A 10,903-nucleotide genomic window follows, 5' to 3' on the forward strand; every position below is an offset into this window, starting at 1 on the left:
TTGGAAGCGCAGGGTCTTAACCACTGGACTGCCAGGGAAGTCCCAAAGCCAATTTTAAAAATTATACAAAGAACGTTATAGAAACATTAGTCAGAATTTTAAGTGAAAAAAAAATGTCTACAATCAGTGGTCCTGACAGACTCAACTGTGTTTGTGTTCTCTTCCCGTCCTCATTCAAATGCATGCAAGACTTTTGCCTAGTTGTGCTCCTGACACAGACCTCATTTTGCATTCTGCTCTTTTTTCTTCTCAGTCTGTCATGAGCATTTTTCCATACTGTTACATGGCCATCATCTTACTCATTTTAATTGTTGCACAGTGTTCCAGTAAGTAAATAATTGTAGTAAGTATTACCCTAATATGTCATTTAAGTGGTTCCCCATTTTTCTCTATTACAAATCATATTGTAGTACATGGTTTTATGGATATAGCTTCTTCCTGCATTTGAATTATTTCCTCAGATCAGTTCCCAAGAGTGATTGGGTCAAAGGGTATGGATGCTTTAATGATTCTTGGTATGAGTTGTTATATTGTTTTCCAAGGGATTTTTCTTTTTTTAGAAATTTTTCTGCTCAAAAAATAACAACGATTTTTTTCAACCATATAGAAGAAAGCAAAACTTCTACTATCTAGGAATTACCACTACAACATTTGGCCAACCATCCCTCCAGACATCTCTTGATATACATATCTATGTAGAAATAAAAATAATTTTTCACAAAAGGGATCCTGCTCATGTGCCAGCTTTGCAACCTGTTTCTTTTCCTCAACAATATGTCCTAGGTTTTTCTGGTTGGTTCTGCCATAATGTGATAGCATAATGTAGTAGAGTAATAGCTGTAAGCCAGGCATCGTGCAAGAATTTTATCTGCATTAATTCCCTTAAGCACCACAACAGCCCAGTGAGATAAATTTTATTATCATGCCCACTTTACAGATGAGCAGACAGGCTCAGACAAATTGACTGCCCCAGGTCACATCACTAGAAGGAGATAGGCAAGCTGAGTTTACTGAGGCTCCAAAACAGATACTTATATACATAGTACATGAATATATTCTAAATGTAAAACGGTAATAATAATAAATGTAAGCCTACCATAGTATAGTCACCTTACGCTTCTACAGAGATTTGATACATGTATCAGATAAGTTTAGGTTCAACTGTACATGACAGAAAATCAGAATAACATAAGCTTAAGCTTGTCTTCTTCTTCCACATGGAAGACGTCTGGACAAAGCATTTCAGGGCTAGCCTAGTGGGCCCATGGTTGTTGGTCACAAAGAACACAGGCTTCTAACTCTATGCACTGTATCCTCATTTCATAGCATCCATCCCTAAGGTCTCCACATGGTCTAATGTGGTCCCTGGAGCTCCAGCCATCATGTCCGCATTCCAGGTAGTAAGCATGTTACTGCTGCCTCACCATCCCCCATAATAGAAGGGCTTGGTTAATTAAAAAGAAAGGAAGGGTGGTGGTAAAAATAGATATTAAGAGGCAATCAGAAAACAACTCTTCCCAAATCCTATTCTGTTTACATATGTATATACATATATACAAATACAGTTTAAAGAATAGTCTAATGTATCATATTGGTACCTTGTTTCAATTTACATTTTAAAGTTTTCCAGCCAGATCAAATGTTCTCCATTCAGTATTTGTTTTTAAAGAAATATTTTGGCTATACTAGGTCTTAGTTGTGGCATGTGACGAGGGACCAAACTTGAGGCCCCTGCATTTGGAGTGCAGAGTCTTAGTCACTGGGCCACCAGAGAAGTCCCTCCATTTAACATTTGTTTACTAACTATTGTGTTCTGTGCACATTTAAGCTCTTTGCTTATTTCTATTTAGCCAGGTGCTTATTTAGCCTTGATGATTTCCTGATCAAGTTGAATGAAATATTTACATAGATAAATAATTACAAGTATATTAACTCTTTGTCATATTTGTTGCAAGTATTACTTACAGCATGTTGTCTTTTTTATCTTTCATAGATTTTACTTTTTGGAAAGTGAGTTTTCTAGAAATTTCAAATATTTCTATATCGAGTCTATCTTCTGCCCTGTGACTTTTTCTGTCAGTTCCAAGCTCCAGAGATATGGTCAACTTTCAAGTTGGCTTTCTCCTCCCAGGAGAGCCATCTAATGTTGAGGGTGTGTCTTCTGGGACCAAATCTCCACTGTGCCGCTTCTTACCTGTAAGACTTCTCTCAAGTGAGATTGGTTTTCTTGACTGTTTAATGAAGGGATTGGACCAGCAAGAATTCCTGATTCCTGACAAGACAGAAGGAATACCTGTCATTTCTTTGTGATGCTGAAACTTGTCAGTAGGTACCCCTGGGTTTCTGGAAAATCCCCCTGGCCCAGTGTAGAACTTGCTACCTTTCAGGTGGATGTGGGCCACAGGGCAAACCGACAGCCTCCAGGCAGTGTGACCAAGCAGAAGGGAGGTCCCTCATTAGGTGACTCCTCAGACCAGTGCTCCTTGCCTCCCCCAGCAGGTCGGTCAGGAATGGCCCCATTCCTCAGGTGGCTACCTATGCAGGCGGGGCTGCCCCTACTTGCCTCCCAGACTCTGACACCTGGGAGACACTTCCACGAGAACATCCCTTTCCTTTGCCCCTACCTCTGGATTAGGTCTCTCCTGGTGCCCATTGCTCACCCCTCCGAGACCTTGGGTCTCCTTACCTTCATTCCTGCTGTCCCTGACTCAGCATGGGACTTCCCCCTGCCCTTGAACCTGACCAGCTTACACAGGCCTCATTCTTGGCTGACCTTTCTTACTTAGATTAGGACCAAAGTGAGGGGCCAGATCCCCTGTCTGAGGCCTTGGCAGCCCTGATGGAGGGCAAGGTGGGAAGGGCCTGGGCTCACAGAGGCTGCTTCACAGCACTGGGGAAGCTGCCGTGGACATGCCCCCGCCTGAGGACCCCTCCCCTTGCACTTACCCTTCAGATTAATTCATGAACAATAAAAGATGAACTGTGAAAACTGTCAGCCTGGCTAGCCTAATCTTGAACAAGTCTGATGGTCCAAGAATTTAAGGATCCTCTTCCTCAAACGGAGATGAAGCAGAGGAGTGGTGAGGTTTTCCCGCTTGGGGACCTGGAGCATGAATGCGTGTGTTCAGCTCTGCCGCCTGTTTGTTAGCTGCTTGATCTCAGGTAAAGTGCTTCCCTCTTCTGTAACCTAATTTCTTCATCTGTAAAATGGGAGTGCTAATGATACTCTCTACCTCACTTGGTTTTTGTAAACTTTCAAGAAGTTAGGAACACATAGCTGAAACAACCAAAGGAAAGATATAAATTGGATTTCATCAAAATTAAAAAATTTTGTGTGTCAAAGGACACGATCAAGAAAGTAAAAAGGGACTTCCCTGGTGGTCCAGTGGCTAAGGCTCTGAGCTCCCAAAGCAAGGAGCCTGGGTTTGATCCCTGGTCACAGAACTAGATCCCACATGCTACAACTAAGAGTTCGCATGCCACAACTGAAGATCCCACGTGTCACAATCAAGACCAAAGATCCTGTGTGACTCAACTAAGACTTGATAAACATAAATTTTTAAAAGAAAGTGAAAAGAAAACCTACAGAATGGGAGAAAATATCTGCAAATCATATATCTGAAAAGGGTCTAATATCCAGAATATATCAAGAAGTCCTACAACTCAACAACCAAAAGACAACCCAAGAAAGTGGACAGAGGAGACTTTCCTGGTTGTCCGGTGGTTACGAGTCTACCTTCCAATGCAGGGGACACAGGATCGATCCCTGGTCAGGGAACTAAGATTCCCACGTGTCAGGGGCAACTGACCCCTCTGAGCAACTAGAGAAAGCCTACATGCTGCAATAAAGAAACAGCATAGCCTACCCACCCCCAAAATGGGCAAAGGATGTAAATAGACATTTATCCAAAGGAGATATACAAATGGACAATAAGCACTTTAAAAACTGCTCAATGTTATCAGCAATTAAGGATATACAAATCAAAACCATAACGAGATACCACTTCACATTCACTAAAGTAGTTAAAATTTTAGGAAAGGAAAATGTTGGCAAGCACATGGAAAAACTAGAACCCTCACACACTGCTGGTGGGAATGCAAAATCGTGCAGCTGCTGTGAAAAACAGTCTGGCAGTTACTCAAAAAGTTAAATATAGAGTTACTATGTGACCCAACAATTCCACTTCTAGGTATATGTCCCAGAGAGTTGAAAACATATGTCCACACAAAAACATATACACAAATAAATGTTCATAACAATGTTATTCACAATAGCCACAAAATGGAAATAACTCAAATGCTCATCAGCCGATAAATGGATCAATAAAGCTTGGTATGTAACTACAGTGAAATGTTATGCACCAATGAAAAGAGATGAAATACTGACACGTGCTATGTGGACTTAACCTTAAAAATATGCTGTGTGAAAGAAGCCAGACACAAAAGGCCACATATTGTATGATTTCCTGTATGTAAAATGTCCTTAATAGGCAAATCCATAGAGACAGAAAATAGATGAGTGTTTCCTGGGGGCTGAAGGCAGGGGAGTGGATGGATACAGGTTTCTTTTTGGTTTGGTGGAAACGTTCTGGAACTAAATCATGATGATGGTGGCACAGTCTTGTGGATATAGTAAAAACCACTGAGTTGTACACTTTAAATGGTGAATTTTATGTAAAATCTAATGTGAATTATAGCTCAATCTTAAAAAACAAGTCAATACACATAAAGGATTATACTTAGAAAGCTTAGAAGACTTCGATAACATGGGAGGGCTGAGCTAACTTGGTAACCACAGACGCTTTCATTGAATGAGAAGGAACATTGAAAAAAAGCCGGAGAATCAGATTTAAACAGTGTTCAGATGAGTTTGTCTATATTAACTTCCTATTGCTGCTATTCAGTCACTAAATCATGTCTGACTCTTTGCAGCCCCATGAACAGCAGCCCAGCTTCCCTGTCTCCCAGAGCTTTCTTAAATTCATGTCCACTGAGCTGGTGATGCCACCCAACCATCTCATCCTCTGATGCCCCCTTTTCCTCCTGCCCTCAATCTTTCCCAGCATCAGGGTCTTTTCCAGTGAGTCAGCTCTTTGCATCAGGTGGCCAAAATATTGGAGCTTTAGTTTCAGCATCAGTCCTTCTAATGAATATTCAGGGTTGATTTCCTTTATGATTGACTGGTTTATCTCCTTGCAGTCCAAGGGACTCTCAAGAGGCTTCTCCAACACCACAGTTCAAAAGCATCAATTCTTCTGCACTCAGCCTTCTTCATGGTCCAACTCTCACATCCATACATGACTACTGGAAAAAACATAGCTTTGACTAGATGAACCTTTGTCAGCAAAGTGATGTCTCTGCTTTTTAATACGCTGTCTAGGTTTTGTCATAGCTTTTCTTCCAAGGAGCAAGTGGCTTTTAATTTCATGACTGCAGTCACCATCTATAGTGATTTTGGAGCCCAAGAAAATAAAATCTGCCACTGCTTCCCCATCTATTTGCCATGAAGTGATGGGACCAGATGCCATGATCTTAGTTTTTTGAATGTCGAGTTTTAAGCCAGCTTTTTCACTGTCCTCTTTCATCTTCATCAAGAGTCTCTTTAGTTCCTCTTCACGTTCTGCCATTAGGGTGGTATCATCCGCATATCTGAGGTTGTTGATATTTGTCTTAGCAATCTTGATTCCAGCTTGTGCTTCAAACAGTCCAGCATTTTGCATGACGTACTCTGCATAGAAGTTAAATAACCAGGGTGACAATATATGACCTTGACATACTCCTTTCCCAATTTGGAACCAGTCTGTTGTCCCATGTCCAGTTTCGTTGCTTCTTGATCCGCATACAGGTCTTTGAGGAGGCAGGTAAGGTGGTCTCACATTCCCATCTCTTGAAAAATTTTCCAGAGTTTATTGTGATTCACACAGTCAAAGGCTTTAGCGTAGTCAATGAAGCAGAAATTCCCTTGCTTTCTCTATGATCCAACAGATGTTAGCAAGTTGATCTCTGGCTCCTCTGCCTTCTCTAATTCCAGCTTGTGTACATCTGGAAGTTCTCAGTTCACATACAGTTGAAGTTTAGCTTGAAGGATTTTGAGCATTACCTTGCTAGCATGTGAAATGGATCACAATTGTACACTAGTTTGAACATTCTTTGGCACTGCCCTTCTTTGGGATTGGAATGAAAACTGACCTTTTCTAGTCCTGTGGCTACTGCTGAGTTTTCCAAATTTGCTGACATATCGAGTGCAGCACTTTAACAGCATCATCTTTTAGGATTTGAAATAGCTCAGCTGGAATTCCATCACCTGCACTAGCTTTGTTTATAGTGATGCGTCCCAAGACCCACTTGACTTCACAGTCCAGGATGTCTGGCTCTAGATGAGTGACCACACTATCATGGTTATCCAGTTCACTAAGACCTTTTTTGTAGTTTTTCTGTGTGTTCTTGCCACCTCTTCTTAATCTCTTCTGCTTCTGTTAGGTCCTTGTCTTTCTGTCCTTTATTGTGCCCATTTTTGCATGAAATATTCCCTTCGTATCTCCAATTTTCTGAAGAGATATCTAGTCTGTCCCATTCTATTGTTTTCCTCTGTTAATGCAAATTGATTATCTTATCGTTCTGGAGGTCAAAAGTATGAAATGGCTAAAATTAGATGTGAGCAGAGCTGTGTTCCTCTGAGGGCTCTAGGACAGAATCTGTTCTTTGCCTTTTCCAGCTCCAAAAGATGGTGGCCTTCCTTGGCTTGTGGCCACGTCACTCTGACCTCTCCTTTCATCTTCACATCTCCTTCTCTGACTCTGACCCTCCTTCCTGCCTCTTACAAGGACACTTGTGATTCCATTGGGCCTATCTGGATAATTCTTGAAAATCTCCCCCCATCTCAAAATCCTTACTCACATCTGCAAAGTCCTTTTTGTCTTGTAAGATAACAAATTCACAGCTTCCAGCAAAGTTTTGTGGACATCTTTGGGAAGCCATTATCCTGCTTACCACACTAAGAGAGAAATTATCTAGTGGATTTGAGTGTTCTGCGCCTTAACTTGAATCCCTTTCATCAGTACCATTTTCAGGGTACTTACACACTTGTTTTTTCTCTTGCATTGATCCTGGGAAGTCGATGAAGGCATTATTGAGCCCCTTCTGTTAGACAGTACATGAGACTCAGAGGGGAGGCACAGTGCCTTGGTCACACAGTTAGAAAGGAACTCGGGACTGTTAATTCAGCATTCTCCCACATCATCTGCCGCCACCCCAGTTCTAGGCCACGTGCCACCGGAATGGTGTCCTCACTGATGGAATGGGGGCAATTCCACAACTACCCCCACAATCTAGAGGAAGAAGGTCCCAAGGTGAGTCAGTTCCCTGGGCCCAGATCCTGCCCTCAGCAAGCAGCCTTCTCCTGATTAGACAAGGAGAAAGGAGGGGAAGTCAGACAGAGAACCTTCCTTTTGGGAGAGAGCGTTGGTCCAGAGCCCAGAACTTGATATCCATCCATCTTGGACACGCCCTCAACAGAAGTCCGGGCAGATGGGCCCAGGGTTTTTGCGCTGGGATCTCCACACCAGGAGGGCACTCTGCTTCTCAGGCATGTTGTGCTGCAAACCTCCCAGGGACGTGTCGTTGTGGTTTACAGTTTTGCCTTTGAGAGTTCTGCCCTAGAGAAGCCAGGTTCTCTTCCAGCCCCACAGGTATCGGAAGGCAGCTACCATGAACCCACTGATGTTTCCCCAGGCTTCCCCTACCCCTATCTTCTGTTGACATACCAGACACCACTTCAGGAACTAGGATACATCCCTGAATCTGTGAGGTGAAGCTGCTGCTCCCTTGGACCTCATACTTTAGTGGAAGCAGAGACCATACAGAAGTTGAGATAAGGATTCTAGGAGCAAAATGGGGTGAGACATTAGAGGATGAGACTGTGAGATCCATACTGTGAGGCTGGCACTGTCCCACCCTAAAGGGGAGAGGGACAGCCTAGGATGGAGCAATGTTGAGATGTAAACCCATGTTTTACTCTAAATTCCTGTTCTATGTGGCCTGCAAAACATTCGCCCTGTGTCCTTCCCCAGAAGGGAGGAAGAGCAGTTTGAGCCTGAAGGTGGTGCCCAGAGACTAAGCATCATTCCTGAGGTTGAAGTCAGTTCATTCTGGGAAGTGTCCAGCTATGGCCTAACTTCTGGGCCAAAGAGTATTTAATATTCCTGTTGCGTGTTATCTGAGCAAGTTTCTATTAAGTAGGGGAGTGGTGTGATGTGTCATTTAAGGGGTCAGCCAGACTTCAAGGAGAATGAGGCTGATATGGAAAGTGAGCCAGGTGTGTGAAAAATGGCCAGATGTAAGGAGGAGGGCAATGCAGATGTTGGGCTTCCTGTGTGGCTCAGTGGTAAAGAATCTGCCTGCCAAGCAGGAGATGTGGGTTCGATCCCTGGGTTGGGAAGATCTCTCTTCAATCTTCTTGCCTGGGAAATCCCATGGACAGAGGAGTCTGGCGGGCTACAGCCCATGGGGTCGCAAAAAGTCAAACAGAACTTAGCAACTAAATAACAACAACAACAATGCAGATGATAAGGGAAAGTGCCAGGCATATATGAGGAAGTAAGACAAGTGTTAGGATGGACTAGTAGGAAGGAGCCAGACCTGAAGGGGTTGAGCTAGATGCAAGGGGCTTCAGACAGACCCCTGTAGCCTCAGGCTTTGGGGGGTGGTCCCTAGAAAGGGATGATGCAACCTGTGGAGGAAACACACTATTATTTAGGAAGGCTGTTTAGCCTCTGCAAAGAGTAGCTGAGGACAGGCCTGGTACCTGGCTTCAAGGAAATAAACAGATGTGACGTGATAATTGATGTCATATCCTCTAACGACCCAGCCACCTCATCCTCCCCAGGCTTGAGGAGGTTGCTCAGAGTTGCTGTGCTAGGAGGAGACTGCAGTGGCTAAATGACACTGTGCCCTGAAGAGTGCTTTATCCCCTCGGGATTGGGTCCTGCTGTGTCTTCCCGTGGAATGCCTGACCCCCGACCTACCTGTTGAACTCTTCTTTAGCAGCCTGCCTCAAACACTACTCCCCTAAGAAGGCTCTCCTAACATTTAAATCCTGCCTTTCCCAAGTTGTGATTAATCCTTAGCCCATGAGTATATACATTAGAGTTGGAAACCCACTTTTAGATGACCCAACTCTGTTTCTAAGGCACCCTGAACTCAGCCCACCCCACACCAGGGCCATGTGAATAAACCTTAGAGAATCTCTAGAACTGAGTGCAAAAATCATGTGCAAAACCAAGTGTGTAGATGAATGAATAAACAACATGTGGTATATCTATACAATGAAATATTATTCAACCACAAAATGGAATGAAATGCCACAACATCGATGGAACTTTAAAAACATTATACCTAGTAAAAATAGGCAGACAGGAAAGGCCAAATATTGTACCATTCCATTAACAGGAAATATCTAGAATAGGCAAATAAAAAAGACAGAAAGTAAGTTAGTGGTTGCCATTGGGTGGGGAATGGGGAGAAATGGGAAGTGACTGGATACGGGATGAGGGAAAAGTTCACAATAAACCTCTTGCACTCCTATCTCCATCTGTCTCTGTTTCCTGGAAGACCCAGATGACACAGTCCCCAGCTGGGGGTATCATAAGCATTCAGTAAATGTTCATAAAGCAAACTGAACTGGGGAGTCCCTGGAAGTTGGAAGAAGGTTGGTGCCTAGGCCTCAGAAAACAGGAGAGAGGGGCTGCCCATGGAGGACGTGCCAATCATAAGCAGAATAAAGGTCTAGAGGGGTATGGAGAAGAAGTCATGCCCCTGGAAGAGTCCCAGTAGTGAGGAACACATAGGGAGCCCGGGAATTGACCAGACCTATTGGCATTCTTCCTAGCTCTTCCTCTGTCTGGGGCAGACTGCAGCAAAGCTCAGAGATGTCTGAAGAGCCTTAGCCTTGGGAGAACCAGGTTTGAATTGTGCTTTTGGTTGGCCCAGTGATTTTATATTCTCTTCTTTGGTGGATCTCAGTTTTTCCATCTATAAAATGGGTACAGAGAGCATCTCCCCAACCCCAGAATGATTTTGAGAGTTGACTGAGGCATCCCTACAGTTTATGGAGGGTACTGTGTAGGGCAGTTTAAATGCCTACTGTCAGTTAATCCTTACAGTGACCCTGTATAGGAGGTATTATGACCTCCATCTTACTTGAGAAAACTGTGGCTCACAGAGGTCAAGGGACTGGCCTAAGATCACACAGTTAATAAACAAGGAGAGCTGAGATTGGAGTCCGGTTCTGTCCTGCTCTAGATCCCCTTCATTATTCCACAGTTTCTGAGCCACTGCTATGTGCTAAACTATGAGTTAGGATGGGGACAAAGGACAAGCCAGTCCCCCTCTCACTGCGTTTATATTCTTACAGACAGCGGCCAACCACTTAAACACAGTAATTCCAGAATGCATTAGGAAAAAAAAAACAACACTGGGTGCATTTGTAAAACTGAGACAACAGAAAGGACTATTTTAAATTGGGAGTAGGAGTGGGCCAAGGGCACCATCTCCAGGCACAGAAACAGTGTGAGAAAGCCCCAAGTCCCCAAATCTGGTAAGTGGTGGGCAGGAAAGGCCAGCAGGAGCAAGTAGAGGACAGGCAGGGGCCACTGGACTACTGAAGTCCACGGGAAGCCATCGGGGGTTTTCAGCACGGAGCGAAAGGATCATTGATCCCGCTGCGATAGGGCGGCGGTGCCGAGAGACAGCGAGAGCGCGGAGGTAGCCGGGCTGCAGGCCGCGGTGGGCGTCTGGAGGGGCAGCGGGAAACAGCAGGGAGGGGCGTGGTGCAGTTACTTACCTCCCCATCCGTCTCCTACCCCCGCCTCCTCCCCACCCTTCCTCCGGGCCTGGCTCCGCCCCG

Source organism: Cervus canadensis, chromosome 1 (genome assembly GCF_019320065.1).
Source record: "Cervus canadensis isolate Bull #8, Minnesota chromosome 1, ASM1932006v1, whole genome shotgun sequence".
Taxonomy (NCBI): Eukaryota; Metazoa; Chordata; class Mammalia; order Artiodactyla; family Cervidae; genus Cervus; species Cervus canadensis.